Genomic DNA, 25,142 nt, shown 5'->3' with positions numbered 1-25,142 from the left:
ACATCCTGGGATTCAACAATGACATTAGACTCTAAATTCAAGAGTCTGTATGCTTTACTATTTTGTGCATATCCAACAAAAGCACATCTTATCCCTCGAGGACCCAACTTGGTTCTCTTAGGATCCATATTTTTGTAGTAAGCCACACACCCCCACACTTTGAAATAACCGATATTTGGTGTCATGCTTTTCCATACCTCATATGGAGAAATACCAGTTTTCTGCAACGAAATTCTATTAATTATGTGACAAGCGGATAGTAAGGCTTCGCCCCACAAATTGAAAGGTAATTCTGGGTGCATTAGCATGGCATTCATCATCTCTTGATATGTTTGATTCTTTCTTTCGGCTATGCCATTTTGTTGTGGTGTTCTAGGCGCCAAACATTCATGTATTATGCCATGTTCTTCACAAAATGAATCAAATTCAGTAGACAAGTATTCACTGCCCCTGTCACTCCTAAGGACTTTTATACTTCTATTTAATTGATTTTCTACTTCTGCTTTATATATCTTAAAGGCATTAAAAGCTTCATCTTTATGCTTTAAGAGATATACATATGTGTATCTAGAAGCATCATCAATGAATGTGATGAAATATCTATTTCCCCCACGGGTCAACATGCCATTAAATTCTCACAAATCTGAATGTATAAGATCAAGTAGATTTGTCTTTCTTTCAACACTTCTGAAAGCTTTTTTAATCATCTTTGATTTAACGCACAATTCACATTTGTTGAAATCATTAATAATACATGATATTATTCCAGATTTAATTAGTCTCTTCATTGAACTAATACCAGTATGGGCTAATCTATTATGCCATAAAGAAACAAAATCAAGCATGTAATAAAAATTAGAAATTTCATTAATCATATTGTCGGTAATATATAGTTTGATCATTCCCTCAGCGGAATATCCTTTTCAAACAAATACACCATTACGGGTCAATATAAGTTTTCCTGATTCATAAACGGATTTAATACCAGGTTTTCCCAACAAATCCCCACTAATAAGATTCCTATTCATGTCGGGGACATGAAGCACATTGACAAGAGTAATTTTCTTTCCAGAAGTAAAGTTGAGTTCGACCGATCCAGTTCCAACAACTTTAGATCGTACTTCATTTCCCATTTGTACTTCTTGTCCATCATTTGTCTCAGAATAGGTTTTGAATGCAGCCCTGTCATAGGAGACATGCACCGTAGCACATGTATCATACCACCAACCTTGTACTTTGCCCTTGATTGCCATAATTTCGCTCACGGTAGAAATTATGTCATCATTTGCATGAACAACATTGATCTCATTTTTTGATTTGCTGTGCCTGCAATCTCGAGAATAGTGTCCAGGTTTTCCACAAACAAAGCATCCGTTCTTTGGACCCTTTTGACCCCTAGGATTCTTGAACTTGTTGTGTTCCTTTTTTGGTCCTAGATGACTTTTGTTGCCATCATGATTCTTTATTTCCTTGTTGGTCACAGCATTGGCTTTGGAAAGACCTGCAGATTCTGATTTTTCCCTTGCCTTCGATTTCTCCTCGATTCGAAGATGTTTCTGGATTTTCTCCAAGGAAAAGTCCTCAGAACTATGCAGCAATTTCTTTCTATAGCCTTTCCACGAAAGTGGCAACATTGCAATGATTGCACCAACTTGAAAAGTCTCGGGGATGTCTATTTTCACCGCTTTGATTTTGTTCACCAGGACTTGCAATTCGTGCACTTGGGGAAAAATGGGTTTGGAGTCTATAAATTAAAAATCAAAGTATTTAGAAATTAAAAACTTTTTCATACCTTCTTCTTCGGCCTTGAACTTAAACTCGAGGGCTTTCCATATCTCAACTGCGAAGGGATTATTCGTATAGAGGTCATAGAGACGATCAGATAGTGTATTTAGAATATGTCCACGACACAACAGTTCGTCCTCCTTACGTTTCTTGCGTTTCTTCTTGACTTCTTCAGAATCATCATCTGTTAGTTCTGGAATTGGCGTTAAGTCAGGATCTAAGACATAGTGAATCTTCAGGGCAGTCAGAAGGAATGTCATCTTGTCTTGCCATCTGGCATAGTTGGTTCCATCGAAGCGATCCAATTTGACAAGATCCTGGTTCATAACTTTGATGCTTGAAACTGCAACGTCGGAAGCCATTGTATAAATACTTTTAAGATTGTTAGATATTTCCGTAAAATCGAATGGAACCAGGCTGAATCGCGAATGGAGTCACTTTCCTTAAAAGTATTTCAAGCATACTCTCGATTGTCTTAGAGTTGGAATGGCCTGAATACCCAGGATAATTCAGCCTTACTCGTGCCTAAGTGCTCAAGTGTCGTCTACAAGTCGCCACTAGCGCCTCTACGCCCACGCCCTCGGACCCGGTCCCGGAGACGGTGTCTCCGACACCGGCGAGGGTGTTTTGGTAGAGACAAATGGCCTAATGCTTGGGACCACCACATATGTCTATGTGGCACTTTATCCTCTTTGGCTCCTTTGGAAAGTACATTGATCTAAGGACTTTATAAATGCTTTTAAAGTTTACTCCACTTTCTATGTGGGACTATTTATGAAGCATTTATTGCCAATTAACTTTATTTCACATTTTTCATTTTGGAACACATCTTAATGAAATTAATGCTCATAATTTCCAACAGGATCGTCCCATTCGACTCATACAGGTTCAATTACATTAATTCTCTCATCCATTAAATTTTACTAATAAAAAATGAGATATAACAAATAGAATATTTATGTATATAGTCCAAAAATAAACGTAGTATATTTTACTCATAAAGGTTTCCTTATTAAACTAATAAAGTTTTTGATGTGATCCCTTTGTCCTTTTTTCTTATTATTTAATTATGTTGAAATATCATTTTTCTTTATGTAAATATATTGATTAAATTATGCAACTACTTGAACTTACAACATGTTAATATTATACATATAGCAAGTCTAATTAATTACAACATGCATACATATATTCTAAAATGATATTTAGTTAAAATAATTATAGGTGGCACGTCTCAGTTGCGGTGGTTTCATAGTGGCAATGAATTGGAATCATATAAGTGGTGATGCAGTTGGTTTGAAACAGTTCATGAATGCTTGGGCAGAAATAGCTCGAGGAGCACATCATCCTTCGATTCAACCTGTGTGGCATAGAGAGCTTCTAATGGCAAGAGATCCACCACGCATTACATGCAGCCATCGTGAATACAAATAAATACTTCCATCAAACAATACCATCAATGAAAAAGAAACTACTACTACCATAGTCCATCAATCTTTTTTCTTTAAACCTTCAGACATAGCTAGAATTCGTCTCTTGGTTCCAGTTCACCTTAGCCAATGTACCACATTCGATCTTACCACTGCATGTTTTTGGTACTGTCGCACAAAAGCATTGCAGTTAAAGCCCGAAGAAGAAGTAAGAATGATGGTGATCGTCAATGCACGTTCAAGGTTTAGTGCTAAACATTCTTCATTTGTCGGGTATTACGGTAATTGTTTTGCATTTCCTGCTGCCCTCACCACGGCATGGAAGCTTTGTGGAAACTCACTAGGTTATGCATTAGAGTTGATAAGAAAAGTAAAAGATGAAGTTACAGAGGAATACATACAATATGTAGAAAATTTTATGGTTATTAACGAAAGATGTTTATTTACAACTGTAAATTCTTGTATTATTTCAGATTTGACTCAAGCTAAATTTATAGAAGTGATTTTGGATGGGGTGCAGGGGTGTATGGTGGAGTTGTTAAAGGTGGGGCTGGACCTTTTCCAGGTGCAACTTATATTGTTCCACATATGAATGTAAAAGGAGAAGAATGTATGATGTTACCAATTTGTTTGTCCTCTAAAGTAATGAAGAGGTTTGCTAAAGAGTTAGATGAGATTCTTCATAGCCAAAATTATACTACCACAAGTGTTTCCAGTTTTGTCAAGTCTACCTTATAGTTGGTGTTTTTCTTGAAGAACGATTCTTCTTTTAATGGAGGTTTTCTAAGAATGGAACTCTCGCATGTTTCTCCTTATTTGGGGTGGTGTTTTATTGCTTTGAATTTTTGCTCTTTGTATTGCTTGATATTTTGTCCAATTTTATATGTTTGTTTTTGAGTTTTGTGCTTTTTATTTAAGTTATTTATTATTTTTCTTGTGGTATCAACTTGGTAGTTTTGTTTTTTATTTTTTAAATAGAAAGATAATATATTAATATCAAAAGGTGAAAGCCACAAAAATGTGAATAATTCTGAAGCACAAGAAGAAGTGCCTAGAGTATTACGAAGGATACAAATAAAAAAAATCAACAAAAAGAAAACTCCACAACAAATTAAATAATAAATCAAATAAAAAGGACAAGAAAAGCACTCGAGCAGCTAAAGACTAACCCCTTAGCATGCAAGTTAGATCTATTACCGTCAGCACTATCATAAACTCGTCAGAATTGACCTTGAGAACAACGAAAACCAAAAAACAAAACATACCTCAGAACCAAGACGAACACTCGATCAACTATTGGTGAATAAAGAAGATAGAGTTTTGAAGACAACTAGAGTACGTGCATGAGTTCACCCATGATACATCTAGAAATTATTTTCAAGTAAAAAAAATACTCTTCTCCCCAACTTCTCACAACAAGAAAAAGCCATATTTGTTAAGGGTTTAACCCATGGCAATAAAAAGTCACGTCACTCTACGTCACTTTACTTCTCGTGCTATTTTCCATGTTAATCTGTGGCCTACAAAAATAGTGTTTTAAATTTTTTGGAGGGTAACCCCTTGCAAGACGGTGTGATATTTTAAATTTTATGGGGTAACCCTTGGAAGATTTTAAATATTGTATAAAAAATATTATTATAATTATATTGCTATAAATATTACACTAATATATATATATATATATATATATATATATATATATATATATATATATATATATATATATATATATATATATATATATATATATATATATATATATATATATATATATATAATATTATAATAAGTAAACATTATTATCATAAATAATTTTTTAGTTAGAAAAAATTCAAATAGAATTATAAAAATTTAAAAAAAAAATTCATAATTAAAGTTGAAATAAAAATAAATAGTGCAAATATGCAAATTAATTATCATATAATCAATCAACCGAGCTATTCCATTCGCTCTTCTCTTTACACCATGTTGTCCTTGTCCATCCGTCTACATTCTCGACATATCCACCAAAACCTCCATATCCACCACACGAAGTTTGCTTCATCTGTGAGAACTGTCAAATTTAAGTGCTCACTCATTTGCAAGTCGCAAAGTCTCCTCCAACTCAATTTGTTTTCTTCTCATTTCTACCTTCAACTCTATTTGTTTTTTTCTCATTTCTTCCTTTTTTTACTACTTCGCATGCTGCCTCATTATGTTTCTTTCTCATTTCTTCCATTTCTCACAATTTATGTTATTTCAGTGCTTAGTATTGGTGAACATGACGATCCTTTTCAATAAAAAATTCTCATGCTCACACACCTATCACATAGCTTAAAATTTGTGGCTGAGGCTACAGTAGCTCGAATCCAAGAGGCAACCAAAGTTATTCGGGCATCAAATGAGGCTACTTACATTGTTTAAATTAAATGGTTCAAATATACAATTCACATAACCATATTTTTGAACACCCCTAACTAGAAGCATGGAGATTGACAAAAGCTTTGTAACCTTTCACTTTTTTCAGTGTCAAATAGTTACTATGCCGGAGAGAGTGGTTCCGAGTAATAAGGTATTTCATTCCATACATATTTTTCCATTTATGCGAGATGTTTCAATAATATATTTCCATTTTCTATCAATAGTTTCATGATCGTAAATTTTTTTAACAAATATATGAATGCCTTATAGGAGCTAGCAAATTCGGTAGAAGGAAAAAATAGCCCCACAATAGCAACACACGTACCGCATACTCATGAGATACAAAAGTTGAAGTTTGAACTAGAGCAGAACAAGATAAATTGGCAAACATTCAACTATAATTCTACAGTGTTTTTCTATATTGGAATATCTTGATTAATCACAATTTGCATGTTCAAATAGAAACTGATAATAAATCTAATTCTTTCTCCACTGCCAGAAGAACATGAGTTGAACAAGTCTTTTTAAGAGGAGCTTAAATTATTAAAATTGGAAAGGGACAAAGTTCGTTCATATAATCATAAAAGCACCACATTAATTTTATAACACTAAGAGTATATAGTTTACAATGTGCAATCACTAATGATATTAAGACTTGATAATCATTTTCTTCTTTCTTGATTGTGTACACTAAAAAAAATGTCATATTGTGACACTCATTTCTAGTGATGGCTAATTATTTGTCACTAAATATCACTTTTACCTTCAGTTTTACTCTATCACTAATATTTGTCACGAAAGACCACTTTTACCTACAGTTTTACTCTATCACTAATATTTGTCACTAAATATTACTTTTACCTACAGCTTTACTCTATCACTATTGTCCTATTAGACAAAAAAACATATAATTGATTTTTACTCTTAAAGCAATCAAAATTAACTTTATATTTTAAAAAAATATTACTATTTTCATTAAAAATGCTTTAATTATTTATGATAACAAAAATTAAAATAATTTTTTTGATTTAAACAAAAATTAATTTTGCTCACAAAATAATTTTTAACAAAAATAAATTGTAGATTGTAAAAATAAAAAATTATTTTAATTTATTCTCACCATAAAAATTTTTATTTACTACTAAAATATCTTTATATTTAATACATTTTTCCTTTTATTTATATTTATACTCTTTTTCCTTTTATTTGTATAACCTTACTTAAAAAAAAATTAATTTTTACAAAAATTAATTATAGATTGTAAAACAATTAGCATAGAGAAAAAATTATTTTATTTTATTCTCACCATAACAATTTTTACTTATTACTAAATTATCTTTCTATTTAATACCTTTTTCCTTTTATATATATATATATATATATATATATATATATATATATATATATATATATATATATATATATATATATATATATATATATATATATATATATATATATATATATATATATATATATATATATATATATATATATATATATATATAGGGAGCATATCAAGTGAGAGTATTTTATAATGAGAGATGAGAGGAACAAATATCAATCATTTGATTCATCAAGAGAGAGAATGTTAATGCATTAATGTGGTTATTAATTTCTCTCTCTTGATGAATCAAATGGTTGATATTTAATTTGTTCTTCTCATCTCTCATTATAAAATGCTCTCACTTGATATGCTCCATATATATATATATATATATATATATATATATATATATATATATATATATATATATATATATATATATATATATATATATATATATATATATATACTCTTTTATTTATATAACTTTATTTAAAAATAAAACTTAACACCGAAATCGAAAATTGCTGCTCACCCTAAATCGAAAACGTTTTTCACCCCAAAATCAAAAATGTTCTTCACGCTGTAATCGAAAATCGTTCTTCACCCCGAAATCGAGAATCGTTCTTCGCACTGAAATCGAGAATCGTTCTTCACCCTCAAATTGAAAATGTTCAATCGTTCACACAAATCGTTGACAAAAATGGTTCAATCACCGTGAGATTCCTTTTTCATCTTTCATTCACTGTGAGTTTCAGATTCCTTTTTCAATCACAAAAATGGTTTTCCAATTCTGAAACTCATCTATTTTATCTTTCATTTTCATATTCAGATATAGAGTACGTTGGGGATTTAGAACCAAAAACTGATCTGAGTTTCATATCTTCAAGTTCAGGTGATTTTATATTTTGTAGATGTATTATATTCTCATCAGGGTTAGTTTTTAGGTGGGAAAATACTAGTGATGGAAAAATATAATGTTGGAAGTTTGATTTTTGAAGTCTGACCATCGTCAAACATAATTTGTTGATTATTGAAGTTGGACGTTAGCGTCGATCAGCCCCCGCTAAACATGATTTGTTGACTTTTGAAGTTTGAATTTAGCGTGGGACAGACCCACACTACTGTATTTTGTTCACTTTTTAAGTTTGACTTTAGCGTGGGCCTATCAAATTTTGTTGACTTTTAAAGTTTGACAATATCGTTAGTCGGCCCCCCGATAATTATGTTTTTGTTGACTTTCAAAGTTAGGTTTTTAGCATTGGCCTCTACTAAGCCTTGGCGAGGCTATTTTAGACATGACTCTTTTGGCCGACACTAACTTGTTACCTTCGAGCCCTTTAGCCTTCCCCGACACCGAGCTAAACCTGATAAAACATCGATTTTTATGCTTGTAGCGTTGGTAAATGGTCGATGCTAATACTTGCTTTTCTAATATTGTATGCTCGTGTAATTGCAAATGACTACTCTTGCAACACATGGACATTATTCCTATCTTAGAAAATAGATGTTTTTGCTTCCTTTCAAAAACTAGCCAAGATTATCCAGAAGAAAAAAGGAATAAACATTGCATCCATTAGAAGCGACTGCGGTGAGGAATTCCAAAATGAGGAATTCAAAAATATTTGTAATGAATCTTTTCCACTTCATGAACTCCCCAACAAAATGGGATAATGGAGAGGAAAAATAGATCACTAGAAGAGCTTGGGAGGATGATGCTCAATGAGACTAATATTCTTAAATATTTTTGTGCCAATGAAGTAAGCATTGTTTTGATATGTCATGAATTGTGCCTAGATAAAACCACATCTAAAATGGGTTCCCTATGAACTATATAAATGAAGAAAACCGAATATCTATCACTTACATTATCTGGATGTAAAATTATTATTCTTAACAATGAGAAAGATAACTTCGAAAAATTTGACGCAAAAGCTGATGAAGACCTACTTATAAGGTATTCCACTTCGAGCAAAACTTTTAGAGTTTTTAACAAAAGAATCCTAACAAGTTCTCTAATCTGGGACGATCCATGATAGATTCACTAAAGTGATTAGAGAAGTAGTTCACCACCTCATGACGAATCTCCGAGACCCATTTCACCCAAGCATCACCTACCTTAAGAGCTAAGATTGCATTCCTCCTAGACTTGCTCGTGATGCAAGCGTGAAATTAACTAATATTGACATCACCCTCATGAAACCACTTAACTCTAACTCTTTGAAAATTTTAGACATTTTAATATAAAGATGAGACTAGAGATATGACACCACCTTCTTCCTAGAGTCAATCTCCTCCACAATAAACTCCACACTCAACTATACCATCCAGAGAATTTGCCTCTTCCCTCAAAGAAACAATCTGAGAATCAACATCACAAAAAATTTATTGATTTCAGTATTCCAAAACACTTTTAAAATTTTAAGCTTCTCTTTTAAAAGTAATATCTTATAACTTTTTTTCACTCAAAGGTAGGGAACAAATAAAGTATTAACTCATATAATTTTATTTGGATTTAATTTATATATTTTACAAAATTATACTGAATCTAATTATATGAATTAATTAAACTCAAATAGTTACTACTTTAGGTCCTATTTAAAATAATATTTTTTTTAGATTTATTAAATAATCAATGTACCTGTATCATGGATCTAATACATTGATTATTTAATAAATTTAAAAAGTTAATTTTCTCTTATAAATACAAGACCGAAGGGAGTAATAAACTTCAATAAAAGACTAATCATTCAAGAAAATTCAAATTCTAACATAAATACTAAGAAAATTTCTTTACCCACCTCCCTATGGGGGGTCACCCCCAGCGAAATTCCCAAACTACCCCTGCTTCGGAAATGAACTTCCGAAGCGCTTTTTTTTTTAAAAATTTCCTTGATTCGGAAGTTCATCTCCGAAAACACCTCATGGGGGGTGCGTTCGGAGATGAACATCCGAAAACACCTCATGGGGGGTGAATTCGGAAGTTCATTTCCGAATTATGCAGAAACTGTGTTTTTTTTTAATGTTTTTTCTTAAACGCAACCGCATTTTAATTAAACGTTACCGGCAAATAAAATAAACAATAGATAGACTGAAAACACTAATATGATAAATAAACAAAAAAAAATACTAATCCGATGAAAATAATATTATACAAACCGAAACAAATAAAAATAGTGTGCTAAAGATACAATCCGGAAAACAAAAAATAAATAAACCCGACCACTACTGGGTGTGCCTAACCCTCTCACCCTGGGCCCTCCTCTGCCGCCTGTATGTCGCCGCACGGTCCGCATCAAGGACGATCATCTCCATCACCGCGACTGCCTCTGGACCGCCCCGCTCCACGATACCTCGATCCAACGCGTCCCGCCCAATCATCGATATCCGCTGACAGATCGGCATGAGATCAATGGCGTGATCATCCTCGGCCTGCTGGTTCTCCAGGATCTCCTCGTGTGCTGGCCTAGGAGCGCCGGGAACGTCGGGTCTCAAGAGAGGATGGGACACCCGGTAGAACCATGTGACGTACCCCTCCACATTGTGCCAGTCCTGGGTGACCCGCATGCGACGGTACTCCTCCGGTACCACATGATCCTCCCAATGCTCCCATATGGCAGTGAGCTACACTCTGGTCACTGTGTCAGGAGCAGCCTCGAAGGGTGACCTGGGTATGATCTGCACGAATCCGAACTGACGCATGCACCGCTCCGGGAGATACCGAACCATGATGCCGGTCCCGCATGCCAACCAGCCTGAATATAGAGCAACCCCGTCGAAGGGGACAACCCGAGCGTAGTCGGCGAACGGCCTCCAGGTGACGTCGTCGTGCATCGTGCGGTCCAGGTACAGGCGGTATGGTCCCACCGCATCGTTCCCCCTCTGGAGAACGTATCTGGCGGCCCTGGGTATGGGGTCCACATACTCAGGATCGATGTGGAAGCCGTGGATGTGGGAGAAGTAGGAGATGATCCAGCTCTGAAACAGAAACAAGATAATGTATTAAAATTAAATACGAAACATAAATAAATAAATAAATACGAGAATGTGTTAAAATCAAACGTACCGTAAGCAGAGTGCAGGATCCGACCAGCTGCCTCGTCCTCCAGTTGGAGGCCTCATTCAGCTTCTGGTAGAGATATGCCAGAGTAGCTGCCCCACAGTTCCACTGGTGAACGGTATCCAGGTCCATGAAATAGCGGAGGTAGGTCACGTCGACGTACCTGGCACTCTTGTCCACAAAGCATGCAGCGCCTACCACATGCATGTACCAGCACCGGAGAGCGCAGCCGCGGTGATACTCTGTGAACAGCTCGTCACCCTCACCCTCAGCCTCGGCAGCCGCGTCCAGGTGGAACTCAAAATAGATCTTCAGTGTAGTGAACCGGACATGAGGCCCACAAGTCGTGGCGCACTCAAAGTGAGCAACCTCCTCCTCCATGCCCAGATAGAGCGTCATCCACTCAATGGCCTCCACCCTCTGGATCTTGGAGTGGGTCAACAGCGGCCCCCTAATAGGCAGGTGGAGAAGACACTGGACGTCATGCAAGGTGATCGTCATCTCCCCAACCGGCAGGTGGAAAGATGACGTCTCCTTGTGCCAGCGCTCCACAAATGCCCCCTGCATGCCGGTGCTGATGGTGGTGTACCCGGTCATGCAGAGCCCGCTAAGCCCTGAACCTCGCACATGGTCGTTAAACCACTGAGCTGCTGGTTTAAACAAACCGAAAATCTTCCTAGAGTGGTTCACCATTTTCAATGGCTCTCTCTCCTGTTACAAAAAAAAACAAATAAACGAGAAATAAACGGTAAAATTATAAAAAATGGTGACAAATAAACGGCTAAGTTAAAAAAACTACCTCTCCCTCCCAGATCCGCCGAGCGACGTGATCCTGGTAGTGAATCAGCAGGGAAGTGTCAAAAGGCCCTCCCGGATAGCTATCCACCTCCTGCTCCTCCTGCTCCTCCTCCTCCCCGACTGGAGGGTCAACATCCGGTATGACCTCCTCCTCCTCCTCCTCTCGCTGGCGGGAAGAAGATACCCGAGCCAGCCTACTCCTATAGCCTGAAGGAGATGAACTCTCCACCAAGTCCTGTGTAACGCGCACACGGCGTCCCCGGCCCCGCCCGCGTGTCGACGCCAGCTGCGCCGCCGCCCGCTCGCGTCTAGCCGACGCAGTCTGGGACTCCCTGCCCTATCTGATGCGTGCTGGCTGGTTGCCTGTCATGTTCCTGTAAACAATCGAAATTGAAATCGATTAATATGCGAGACAAATGAAAAAACAAAAAAATATTGCACTTCTGATACAGTTCGGAAGTTCATTTCCGAAACTGGAATGGAGGTGTTTTCGGAAATGAACTTCCGAAACACCCCTGCGCAGAGCTTTTCTGCAACCTTCAATGGCAGACCCCAAGATCAAAATTCAAACCTATGTATACACATTCTAAACATCCTAAAAATCAGTATAAACCTAACCTAATACATTTTTTGCTATTTCTAAACACCCTAATATACATTTTAATCATAGATCTTAAAATCAAAATGCTTACCTATTGAATAGATTGGAGGGCTTTAGAATGTAATAGAGCAACTAGATGGAGCCTTTGAGGGTGCTTGGAACTGGTTTGCACAAAAATCTCTTTGGGGTTGAGTTTGAAGAAGATTAGGGTAAATGATTTGGGGGAGGGGGCCGTTTTGCTTAATCTGCAAAACGCGCAGTATTTCGGAAATGAACTTCCGAAATGCTGTTTTCGGAAATGAACTTCCGAAATAAGTCAAATTTTTTTAAAAAAAAGGCGCTTTCGGAGATGCATCTCCGAAAACACCTTTTTCATGCATTTCGGAAGTTTATTTCCGAAGTTAGGGGTAGTTTGGGTTTTTCACCAGAGGTGAACTAGAAGGTTGGGAGGTTGGTAAAGAAATTTTCAAATACTAATGACCTACCTACAAAACAAAAAGAAAGAAACAAAACAATACATTCTTCGTGATAGTTTGGATCCATCTAACCTAACAATTTCTCCTAACTCATACTTACCTAACAAACAACCATCTAAATAAACCAATATGCAACCAAATTACATGACTTGCACCCACTCACCGAAACTAGGCACACCCTCGTGCACGAAAAACAAAAGATAGTAACTTAGAGGTCCTACCATACTTTGTTTCTTTTGCTACTGTCCCCTTTGGTTTGTTTTGATCCTTAGAGGTCCTACCTTACTTGACTCTTGATACATATTCTCTAGTGGTATGATATCATAACTTGTTTGACGAATTTCCTTATTTTCTTTTAACATGTTCATGGTCCATGGCTTCTCATATGATTGAGTTTTGTTTGTGAGATAACTTAATCTATACGTCATGTCCCCCTCTTAAGTCTTGATCTAGAATAGTTTTTAAACCATTATGTCCTTTACTTGTTTAAATTGTGAGTTTTGTTTATCTTTAAGAAGTGTTCACTTCTCTATCTTCTTTACTTGTTCAAGTAGTATCTCCTCCCTTTTGAGATGGTTATCTCATACTTTTTGAAAGTGGTTACTTTCTAGTTTGTATGCTTATTCTTTTGGAAGTGTTTACTTCCTTTTCTTTGTTTATGTCATGTTCCCTTAGGGTATGATTCTACATTGTTTAAGGTAAATCATATAGACATTAGGATTGATATCCAAGCATGATAGCTTTAGGTAGATTTCCCTCTCATCCCAATCTTAGATCCATATTGCATGACAACTTTGGGACTTCTCTAGTCTCGCTTAGATGTTTTATTCCTCTTTTGCATTCTTTTTCTTTTAAACTTTCAAAACACTTAATAAAAGATGATATGAGTCACACTACCATGAGCCTTAAGTAATAGAAAAGAATGAGCGGGTGCATTCTCTAAACTTGTTCTTCTTTCATTCATAGTCTTTAGTGTGATTCAAATCACAAACTCTTCCCTTAAAAAACACCCAACAAAACACATAAAACACTTAATAAATATGTATGAGAATCATACTAACACGAGCCTTAAGCAATGGAAAAGAATGAGTGGGTGCATTCCCTAAACTTGTTCTTCTTTCGTTCATAGTCTTTTGTGTGGTTCAAATCTCAAACCCTAAAAAATTAGAGAAAGGTGAGTATCGTTGCATTGAGATTAATTCACAAATATCTACACCAAAAACACCAATCAAACTCTTTTGTTTTTTAGCTTTGTCTGACTAGGTAGGAACTTGTTAAAACCTTTCAACGTCAATTGCGTGAGTCTTCAAATATCGAGCGGCAGTAGAATGTGAAGTTAACATCGTTCAATAAAAACACAAACAAACAGAAACTTTTGATCCGAACTACGGCGCTCTGATTCCTTAAAAGGGATACGTAGGCATTTAGTCGCGGGGCCTAAGCGAGCACATCTTTGTAAAAATTCCTTCTTTTCTCCATGTCTTCTTTTCTCTTTATTTTGCATGCATTCCTTTTAGCATTAGGCTTTAGACTCATAGATTACACCCATAGATTAGTCAACAATAGTGGATCCCGTCGAGTACGACGGACGTGAGGGGTGTTAATCTCTTTTCCTTGCGTAACTGACACCCTTACCCTTTCCCTTGGTCGTACACTAGTGCAGAGAATAGTTTTTACATAGGGCGAAAAGTACATTTTACATCGGGCCTAGGTCCGATGTAAATCCAAGCGATGTAGTAAATCAGAGACATTTTACATCGGCCCACAGCCTGATGTGAGAAATCCGCATACTACATCGGTTAAAAGTTAGGTCTGATGTGAAAAAAAATCCAATTTTTTTAAAAGAAGCCATATTTTACATCGGTGGCCTCAAAGGCCCGATGTAATATATTGTTTTTAACATCGGTTTCACCAATTACCCGATGTAATAAACAGGTTTTTACATCTGTTCCCTCAATAGCCCGATGTAATATGTTTTCTATTTTTTAAAGATGTTTTTCTTGTAATTTTTTTACCTAACTTTTTATATTTTTCTATATCACACAAACCACAGTTAGGTCGCTATTTTTCATATTCCCATATCACACAGACTACATTTAGGTCACTGTTTTCATATTTTTCTAACTAGTGTAGGACAATTTCATTGCACCAAATAGCTAAGATGCATATATATATATATATATATATATATATATATATATATATATATATATATATATATTCTTCAAAATGAACAGTTGATTTACAAAAGTATTAATCTAGGATACACACAAGTGTACAAAATTATAAGAAAGTTTACACACGGTGGACTACTACATAAATAACAAAACAAGTGAAATCATACAAAAATATCCAACCATTTATAAGTCTTTTCCCGCACTTGAAATACCAACATGCATCCACGAGAAGATGAGTTGTAGCTTCTGTAGACAACACCAAAATCACATTTGCTGACAATAAACAATAATACCAATTAACATCAACAGACAACACCAAAGTCAAGAAACTCAAATCACATATATATAGACAATTCTATATAACTCACCGAATAAAACTTAATCTTTATATAACTGAAATAAACATTTTGCCCAACAGAGTCACAAATCATACCCAAAAAAAATAGGAACAAAAGAAAGGAAATAGAGAGATATAGATTATGGGAAGAGATATAGAGAGATAAAGATTGATCTAGTTAAATGCAGAAGTTATAGGATCTCAAGTTCCAGTTAGGGGTGGCAAAACGGGCCCGACCCGCGGGGAAAGCTCGTTTTGCCCGCACTTCTTTGCGGGCCTGGGCAAGGTTTTAGGCCCGCTCCCTTTGATGTGCCCGCTCCGCCTTTTTTTACGGGCTTTTGCAGGCATGAGCTTTTTTATATAATTTTACTATTTTTAGGACTAAAATGTTCAATGCCCGCGAGCTTTCTCCGTTCCGCCCGCACTTTTTCGCGGGGCGGGACAAGGTTTTAAGCCCGCTCCCTTTAATGTGCCCGCCCGCTCCGCCCCATTTTTCGCAGGCTTTTGCAGGGAGGGCCTAAACGGGACGGGCATGCCCGTTTGCCACCCCTAGTTCCAGTTGTACTAGAAAATATTCAGAATTTCCCGTAACACAGAAGAATAATATTAGAAGAAGAATAATATTAGAAAACTACAAGGATAGACTACAATCACATCTTCTGTTTGTGTAGAAGTAGAACTGAAAATCCAAAAGTACAAGGAAGGAAAAAATACCATATCACAATGGCATCGGTTGAAATTGAACTCACTGGAATTCGATATTCTAGACCAAGGTTGGTTTGGACTTGAAATCGGAGGAAGGTGGTCTTCAATTTGACTTGGAGTCTTTTAAAATATTCTATCTTTGTCCGTAGCCAAGAAATCGCCTTTATCTTGAGCCAAATGAACAAAACTTGGAGGAGTTGGTGGGTAGGGAGCTTTTAGCCTGGTAGAAAGAAACCCATTAAGGATTTCATTGAAAAATCCATCACCACCCTGCAACACCTCAATTAGAAAATACAATAACTCAGAAGAACATAAGAAAATCACTTTAAACTTGAAAGCAACAAGGAAACTTTAAAAGTGGTTAAATGACTGCATCTAAATAAAAAACAATAATTTAAAACTTCAAGAACATGAAGCCTCGTCATAAACATATCATCACTTCCTACTTAATATCATGTACTGAATGAATTAAGTTATCCAATTTTTAAACTCAGCGGCATGAAAGTAGCTTTTAATGCCAAAGAAAGCTAGGCCAACGGTCCCTCGATATGAGCTACTTAGACAAATACACCCGATTGGACTTAAAACATATTCAAACATTTTATTAGTTGCTATCCATTAAGGACATTCTACTTTAGCACATGAGAATATCGGAGCCACAACTTCCCAGTTTCTACGGCCATTACTCTTCCCACTCCTTGGATATATGAACAAAAACCTAGTGAATCAAAAATAATATTTAAGAAGATATTTAATGCCTAAACAAGAAAACATCCTGCTACATTAAATATTTAGGAAATTAAGAAGAAAAAATCATGAAGTAAGTTAATGAAATTAACTATTTAGAATTTTCAAGAAACAATATGTAAGGAAAAGTTAGTAATAACTAATTCATGAAAAATTTGGGATCAGACATATTCATCATAGGAAAAAATAATATTCAATTCAAGAACCATTGTGATGATTTTGTGAGTAACCATGAGTACTTATTAGCTCATTTACATTTTTACTTCAAGGAAGGTTACAGACCTGCATGTTTATACACATATAAGAGCTTAGTTTGGTGACAAAGCTTAGTCACCTGAAAGCCACAAAAATATATATGTTAACTATGATTTTACATGTTTATAAGAGGTGATATCGTTGGCAAATTTTCAGTTTCATACTCACTTTGCTATTTGAAGCACTCCATACTCCATAGATAAACACAAGTGCCAAGCCCCACTGCTAGAGTATTTTGTGAGGACCAATCCACAAGATTAAGTAAAAGTCATCTTGAAGTGAAGGCGCACCCAAAACCTGCACATACCATGTTCAATTTTAGCACCAAAATTAAACAATAACTATTAGCTCTAACACTATATACACTGTTAACTAAATTTAAATCCCAAAAATAAACATCACTCACATAGGGGTGTACAAAATATCTGGTTATGATGGTCAAATTCATAACCAAATCTAAACCACTTTTAAATATTCGGATATAATTGAATGGTTATTAATCGGTTTAATTATTAATGGTTTGGTTATTCATTCATATAATCCGGATATAATTAAATGGTTATTAACCGGTTAAATTATTTTGGATTTGGTTATAATCAGGTTATTATCCAAATCCAAATATTTTAAATCTCAAAATAAATTATTTTTTTTGAAAAAAAAAATCAGAAAAATAAATTTTCAAAATTGGATTTTTTTTTTAAAAAACCGGTTATATAATCATAACCAAAATTATAACCAGTTTTGATTAAAATGTGGTTATGGTTATAAATCCAAACCATTTAAATGGTTTTAAAATAGTTATGATTTGGTTTTTGAAAATAACCAACCATGCACACCCCTACACTCACACCAAAAATATCAATCCCATCTCGATTTCATTTGATCTGAATCTGATGTGTACATCTCAGAGCCGTGAAAGTCTTGAATTCATTGATTCTAACTCCAATTACGACGAACAACAAGATTCAGTAGAAGACAAATACCAGGATGCACAATCTCACTCTCAGCCCCATTCGCATTCCACCCAACTCAAAGAAGTAGACGCCAAACTCAAGGCCTTAAAACTCAAATACCCTTTTTCTTCATCACCTTCACAACCTCACACACCAACGCTTCTTCCTTCAAACACCGTCAAGCTTTATCTTCATATCGGCGACAACACACCCAACGGCAAATGGATCCTTTTCGACAAACGCACTTCGTACACTTTCGTCAAAATCGAAGAAGAAGACGAGACGATGAACAAAACGACATCTCTCAAGGTCCATGGATTCTCAAAGTCGGTTCCAAAATTCGTGTTATGGTTTCCACTGAACTTCAATTGAAGATGTTTGGTAATCAACATCAGGCTGATTTCGTATCCAACGGTGTTTGGGATGAATGAATTCTGGTAACAGAGGGAGCATTGATGTGGAGGGGGTTCGAGTGGTGATGCATCGTTTGTAAGGGTGAAGCGGTTTCGGTTGCGAGGCAGAAGAAGAAGAAACAAATTATGTTTTCAAGGATTTAGGGTTTCTGTTTAGTAAGGGAACCATTTCACATCGGTGGACTAAAACGCCTGAAGTAAAGGCCAGATATAACAAAACTTCATCTAATTACCAAACTACAACCGTGCTTTATTTTTTCATAAATGAATTTTCACATCGGTGCAAATTTAGACCCGATGTGAAATCCTTATTAACAAAATTTGATTTTATTTATCAAACTGCCATCGTGTTATATTTTTCTCTAAATCAAATATTTTTTACATCATTGAAAATAAATGTCTGATGTAAAATTCTTTAACAAATATTTTTCACATCATATATCTTGAAACCTGATGTAAAATCATTTAATCAAATGTTTTATTTCTAGTAGTGGTAAAACCTTTGTGTGTTTTTCCTTATAGGTTTCTTCGATGTTTTTCTTTCCCTTCTCGTAGAATAAATAAATATTTGATGACGACTTCATTGTTTCGATGAATTTTTCAGTTGCTTCATACATGTGTCATGATTTGAGTGGCAAACAATGTGAACATGATACATATGTTAATGCACGTAATTAATTTTTGTCCATACTAATACTATATATAACATGTGTAATGAATGAGGGAGATAGTGATAACGCATGGGTAATGAATAGTAATGTCCTTGCATGATGAGTTCTTAATGTTTCGGTATTTATATATAAAAGAAGAAGAAAAACGTGACATTGCTTGAAAACAACTAGTCTTTACTAGTACGACAAAAGGTGTAACATGATGGTCCTTATAAATTTCAACTTTTCCCAACCAATCAATTTATAACTCACCCTAACCAAACACAACACTTATTATCAGCTCTGTTGTTGTTTTTTATCATCATTCCTTATAGCATGTCTTCATCACTATTATTATTCACGGTGAGGAGGTTCCCACCAGAGTTGGTGCTTCCGGCTGCACCCACTCCTCGTGAAATTAAACTACTATCTGACATAGATGATCAACAAGGCTTACGTTTTAATATTCCTCTCATATTTATCTATAGCCATGAGCCATCAATGGCTGGAAAAGATCCGGTTGAAGTTCTTAGAAATGCACTCTCAAAAACACTTGTTTATTACTATCCACTTGCGGGAAGGATTAAAGAGGGTGTTGGACGCAAGTTGATGGTTGATTGTACTGGTGAAGGTGTCATGTTCGTTGGAGCTGAAGCTGATGTAACTCTTGATCAATTTGGTGACTCTCTCTATCCACCATTCCCTTGCTTCCAAGAACTTCTATATGATGTTACCGGCTCTGAACTAATTATTGACCGTCCAATTCAACTCATACAGGTTCAATTATCTTAATTCTCTCATCCTTTAAATTTTACTCATAAAAAATGAGATATAACAAAAAGAATATTTATGTGTATATATAGTCCAGAAAGAAACCTAGTATGTTTTACTTATAAAGGTTTCTTTATTAAACTATAACAGTTTTTGATGTGATCCCCTTTGTCCTTTTTTCTTATTATTAAATTATTAAATTATGATTATTTTGACATTCAAATAAAATCAAAAAAAAAATTATGTTGAAATATCATTTTTCTTTATGTAAATATATTGATTAAATTATGCAACTACTTGAACTTACAACATGTTAATATTATACATATAGCAAGTCTAATTAATTAGAACATGCATATATATATATATATATATATATATATATATATATATATATATATATATATATATATATATATATATATATATATATATATATATATATATTCTAAAATGATATTTAGTTAAAATAATTACAGGTGACACGTCTCAGTTGCGGTGGTTTCATAGTGGCAATTAATTGGAATCATACAAGTGGTGATGCAGCTGGTTTGAAACAGTTCATGAATGCTTAGGCAGAAATAGCTCGAGGAGCACATCAACCTTCGATTCAACCTGTGTGGCATAGAGAGCTTCTAATGGCAAGAGATCCACCACACATTACATGTAGCCATCGTGAATACAAACAAATACTTCCATCAAACAATACCATCAAAGAAGAAGAAACTACTACTACCATAGTCCATCAATCTTTTTTCTTTAAACCTTCAGACATAGCTAGAATTCGTCTCTTGGTTCCATTTCACCTTAGCCAATGTACCACATTCGATCTTATCACTGCATGTTTTTGGTACTGTCGCACAAAAGCATTGCAGTTAAAGCCTGAAGAAGAAGTAAGAATGATGGTGATCGCCAATGCGCGTTCAAGGTTTAGTGCTAAACATTCCTCATTTGTCGGGTATTACGGTAATTGTTTTGCATTTCCTGCGGCCCTCACCACGGCGGGGAAGCTTTGTGGAAACTCACTAGGTTATGCATTAGAGTTGATAAGAAAAGTAAAAGATGAAGTTACAGAGGAATACATACAATCTGTAGCAGATTTTATGGTTATTAACGAAAGGTGTTTATTTACAACTGTAAATTCTTGTATTATTTCAGATTTGACTCGAGCTAAATTTAGAGAAGTGAATTTTGGATGGGGTGAAGGGGTGTATGGTGGAGTTGCTAAAGGTGGGGCTGGACCTTTTCCAGGTGTAACTTATATTGTTCCACATAAGAATGCAAAAGGAGAAGAATGTATGATGTTACCAATTTGTTTGCCCTCTAAAGTAATGAAGAGGTTTGCTAAGGAGTTAGATGAGATTCTTCATAGCCAAAATTATCCTACCACAAGTGTTTCCAGTTTTGTCAAGTCTACCTTATAGTTGGTGTTTTTCTTGAAGAATGATTCTTCTTTTAATGGTGGTTTTCTAAGGAGGGAACTCTCGCATGTTTCTCCTTCTTTGGGCTGGTGTTTTATTGCTTTGAATTTTTTCTCTTTGTATTGCTTGACATTTTGCCCGATTTTATATGTTTATTTTCGAGTGTTTCCTTTTTGTACTTTTTATATATGTTATTTATTGTTTTTATTGTGGTATCAACTTGATAGTTTGTTTTTTGATTTTTTAAATGAAAAAATAATATATTAATATCAAAGGTGAAAACCACTGAAATGTTAATAATTCCAAAGCACGAGAAGAAGTGCCTAGAGTATTACGAAGGATACAAATAAAAAAACCAACAAAAAGAAAACACCACAATCAACCGAATAATAAATCATACAAAAAGGACAAGAAAAGCACTCAAGCAGCTAAAGACTGACCCCTTAGCATGCAAGTTAGACCTCTTACCTCCAGCGCTACCATAAACTCATCAGAATCGACTTTGTGAACAACTAAAATTAAAAACAAAACATACCTCAAAGCTAAGACGAACACTCGATCAACTAATGGTGAATGAAGATAGGGTTTTGAAGTCAAACGTGCATGAGTTCACCCATGATACACTTAGAAATTATTTTCAAGTCAAGAAATACTCTTCTCCTCAACTTCTCACAACAAGAAAAATCCATATTTGCTAGGGGTTTAACCCATGGCAAAAAAAATCACGTCACTCTGCGTCACTTTACTTCTCATGCTATTTTCCGTGCTAGTATGTGGCTTAGAAAATAATGTTTTAAACTTTGTGGTAACCCCTCGCAAGACAGTGTAATGTTTCTCCTTCTTTGTCATCGTGGCAGTCCACGTGGCTTTTTTAAATTATTTTTTAATAATTTTTGTAAATTATTTTTACATAATATTTATCAGTTTTTATGAATTTTAAAAATTAATGTTTGGGTCTAAGCCCGAATTTGTTGCATTAGAAGCTCAATTGTATGAGTCTATTTTTAATTCATATGTGTGTGTGTTTGTTTTATAAAGACTCATTTTGTCTTTGTAAAAAATAATGTGGGACTTGTTAATATACATAAAGCAACAACACTGAACAAAAAAACAAATCAAGTTATTATCCTATTTTTTCTATCCGTTGGACTTTACCTTTGTTTGCCCAACAGGTTGGTTAGTCAGGTTGATCTAGTTGTGCTTTTAAATTTCTTTCCATAACTTCCTAATGATAAGATCCGCTACTTGAATGCAAAAATCACTGCTTTTAGTGACCGGCATGCAGAGTTTGCTTTAAAAATAATGGAAAAGAGAAGAATATGAATAGACCCTCCATTAAATCATTGATAATTGAAATATTTCATCTGTAATGTGATTCATAGTAGTTGTAAACTAATGCACATAATCTTTCAATAGAACACAAGGATACTCTTACATGCTGTGAGTGCTGATTCATGCCCTTAAAAAACAAGGCTCTTTGTGTTAGTATCTGATAGGTTTTTTATTTCTTATGGCTTTGACATAACTTCTGTAACGGAGTTTCAAGCATTTATTTATTAGTAACTCTTTGACATAACATCAAACTCTCTGACTTTAAATTCATCTGGATCATCTGGATCAAACAAGTAATCATACTTGCTAGGTACAATACATTTAAGAAGTAGTCATACAAGTATTTATTTATTTGTAAGAGTCGTGCTTTGAAATTGTTAGAATTATGCATTTTATTTGCTGAAATTAATTTCATAAATCATCTAAGAATTTGTTAATTTAAATTTTTAGGACCAAAATGATGATTTACTACGAAATGCATGTTGAAATGACACAGGAAAGCATGCCCCACAAGAAGTGAGACATGAACCAAGAATGGGTAAGTGGAGATGACTAATAACCAGTTATGTTCTAAAGTGAACAATCTACTACACAATTGCAATTATAAAAATTGGTAGAATAATTTGTTTTTAGCAGTATGGGTGTATGATGTTGTCTGGTTTTGGGTGGAGAAAGTGGCAATATTTGAGAGTGTATGAGATGGTTGGTATAACACCCCATTTCTACCCGGCGAATATTATTAAAATCAGAGTTACAAAATTCAACATACAAATAGGATGTAACATTTACTTCTTAAAACAATGACATTTAATCGCATATAAAATAGATACATAACACTTAAAATTCAGATGAATCGATAACAACATAATTTGATCTTTGAAAACAAACCAACTTTCATTAATTAAGCAGCGAAATCTCAATTTCAACTAAATGACATATCGTCTTGTCCAACTGAAAACAAATTCAAAGACAACAAAATACTTATTGATATCAACTTAAAATTCAATAACTAAAACCATGACAACAATAAAGCAACAAGCGTTCATCCCCCCGAGCGTTACGTATCAGAGCAACCGATACATGACTCAAACTAATGAAGGTAAACAACCTTCACTCTGGATTACCTGCACGTTACCAACATAAGAGTAACATTCAAACAGAATGGGTGAGATATCGAACCATATAATCAGATGTATGATAAATAATATAATAAATTCATATCATATAAAATCACCACTGCACAAATTTATAAAAAAAGTTTATTGCAACACAATCATCAACATAACATAATAACAACTTCATCATCACAACAACTCAGAAATGCAACAAGAAATGCGACTCGTACAATGCACATGCATGTGGTACCATTGGAGCAGAACTCCCAACTTAAAAACGGAGCAGAACTCCCAACTTAATAATTGTCAATTAATAGAGGCATCAACAAGGCATAATCCTTCATCACAGTTTGCCAATCAAGTACAAGGCATAAGCCTTCGTCGCAGTTTGTCAATCCAGGCCGTCACAAAATATGCAATGTATGTTGAAGCAACTGGAAAACTCGTCGAAACAAAAACAATGAAGTCGCCGAACATCTATTTATCCTACGCACATGAATGGAAAATATCGAAGAAAACCAAATAACAAGCAATGGTCTCAGAGAAAGGGTAAGGGTGTCTGTTACGTGAGGGGAAGGTATTAGCACCCCTCATGTCTGTGGTACTCCACGGGATCCATTCTTGCTAGTTTTCTAATCTAAGTGTGTGTGTGTGTGTGTGTGTGTGTGTGTGTGTGTGTGTGTGTGTCATGAGATATGCAAAGGGAAACATGCAATGGAAAGATATACAAGATAACAGGAAACATACAAATATTAGGCAAATAAGATAAAGGAAAAAAGTCGAGCAAAAAAATAAATAAATAAAAGTTCGGACAAAACAACAAAAAAAGAAAAGTTCGCTCGCTAGGGCGTTCGTACCCTGTGCCTACGTACCTCCAACGTGCAATGGAGAAATCAGAGCACCGTAGTTCGGCTCATAAGTTTTTGTTTCTATCTCGATTCGTGTCTCCTAGCGAAACGGAATCGAGCACCCTAAGGGAGCATGCAAACAAGGAGCGTCATAAAGATCCTAGCAAACATGGCACGTGAACAAGCATCACAAATAAGAACAGGCGAAGAGGCATCGTAGATAGAAAACAGACATGTAACAGGCATACACGAATGTGAGTGTGTGAACAGGCATCACAAGTGATATCATACTAACATACATAGCAGATAAATGACATACACGTAACAGGCATACACGAATGTGAGTGTGTGAACAGGCACCACAAGTGATATCATACTAACAGGCATAGCAGATAAATGACATACACGTAACAGGCATACATGCATGGCAAACATGTAACAAGCATACACGTCAAATGTGAACAAGTATCACGAATAAAAATGCGAACAGGCATCGCAAACAACATGTAACAGGCATACATGTGCAGGTGTGTGAACAAGC

General features: G+C 35.1%; 1 long non-coding RNA gene and 2 pseudogenes across 1 annotated transcript; 2 read left to right on the top strand and 1 right to left on the bottom strand.

The window, feature by feature from the left end:
- Positions 1–2,213: 2,213 nt before the first annotated feature.
- LOC131615047 (benzyl alcohol O-benzoyltransferase-like) lies at positions 2,214–4,029 on the top strand (annotated as a pseudogene).
- Positions 4,030–17,054: 13,025 nt separating this feature from the next.
- LOC131612857 (uncharacterized) lies at positions 17,055–18,098 on the bottom strand. The gene is made up of 3 exons (XR_009287487.1): positions 17,947–18,098; positions 17,267–17,395; positions 17,055–17,177 (listed from the first exon to the last, which is right to left on the bottom strand). It is a non-coding gene; the product is annotated as an uncharacterized LOC131612857 (long non-coding RNA).
- A 1,337-nt stretch (positions 18,099–19,435) lies between these two features.
- LOC131612856 (benzyl alcohol O-benzoyltransferase-like) lies at positions 19,436–21,474 on the top strand (annotated as a pseudogene).
- Positions 21,475–25,142: the final 3,668 nt, after the last annotated feature.

This window comes from Vicia villosa, linkage group LG6 (assembly GCF_029867415.1).
Source record: "Vicia villosa cultivar HV-30 ecotype Madison, WI linkage group LG6, Vvil1.0, whole genome shotgun sequence".
Classification (NCBI taxonomy): domain Eukaryota; kingdom Viridiplantae; phylum Streptophyta; class Magnoliopsida; order Fabales; family Fabaceae; genus Vicia; species Vicia villosa.
Note: the sequence above shows the minus strand (reverse complement) of the source record. Positions and strands in the feature narration are given on the sequence as shown.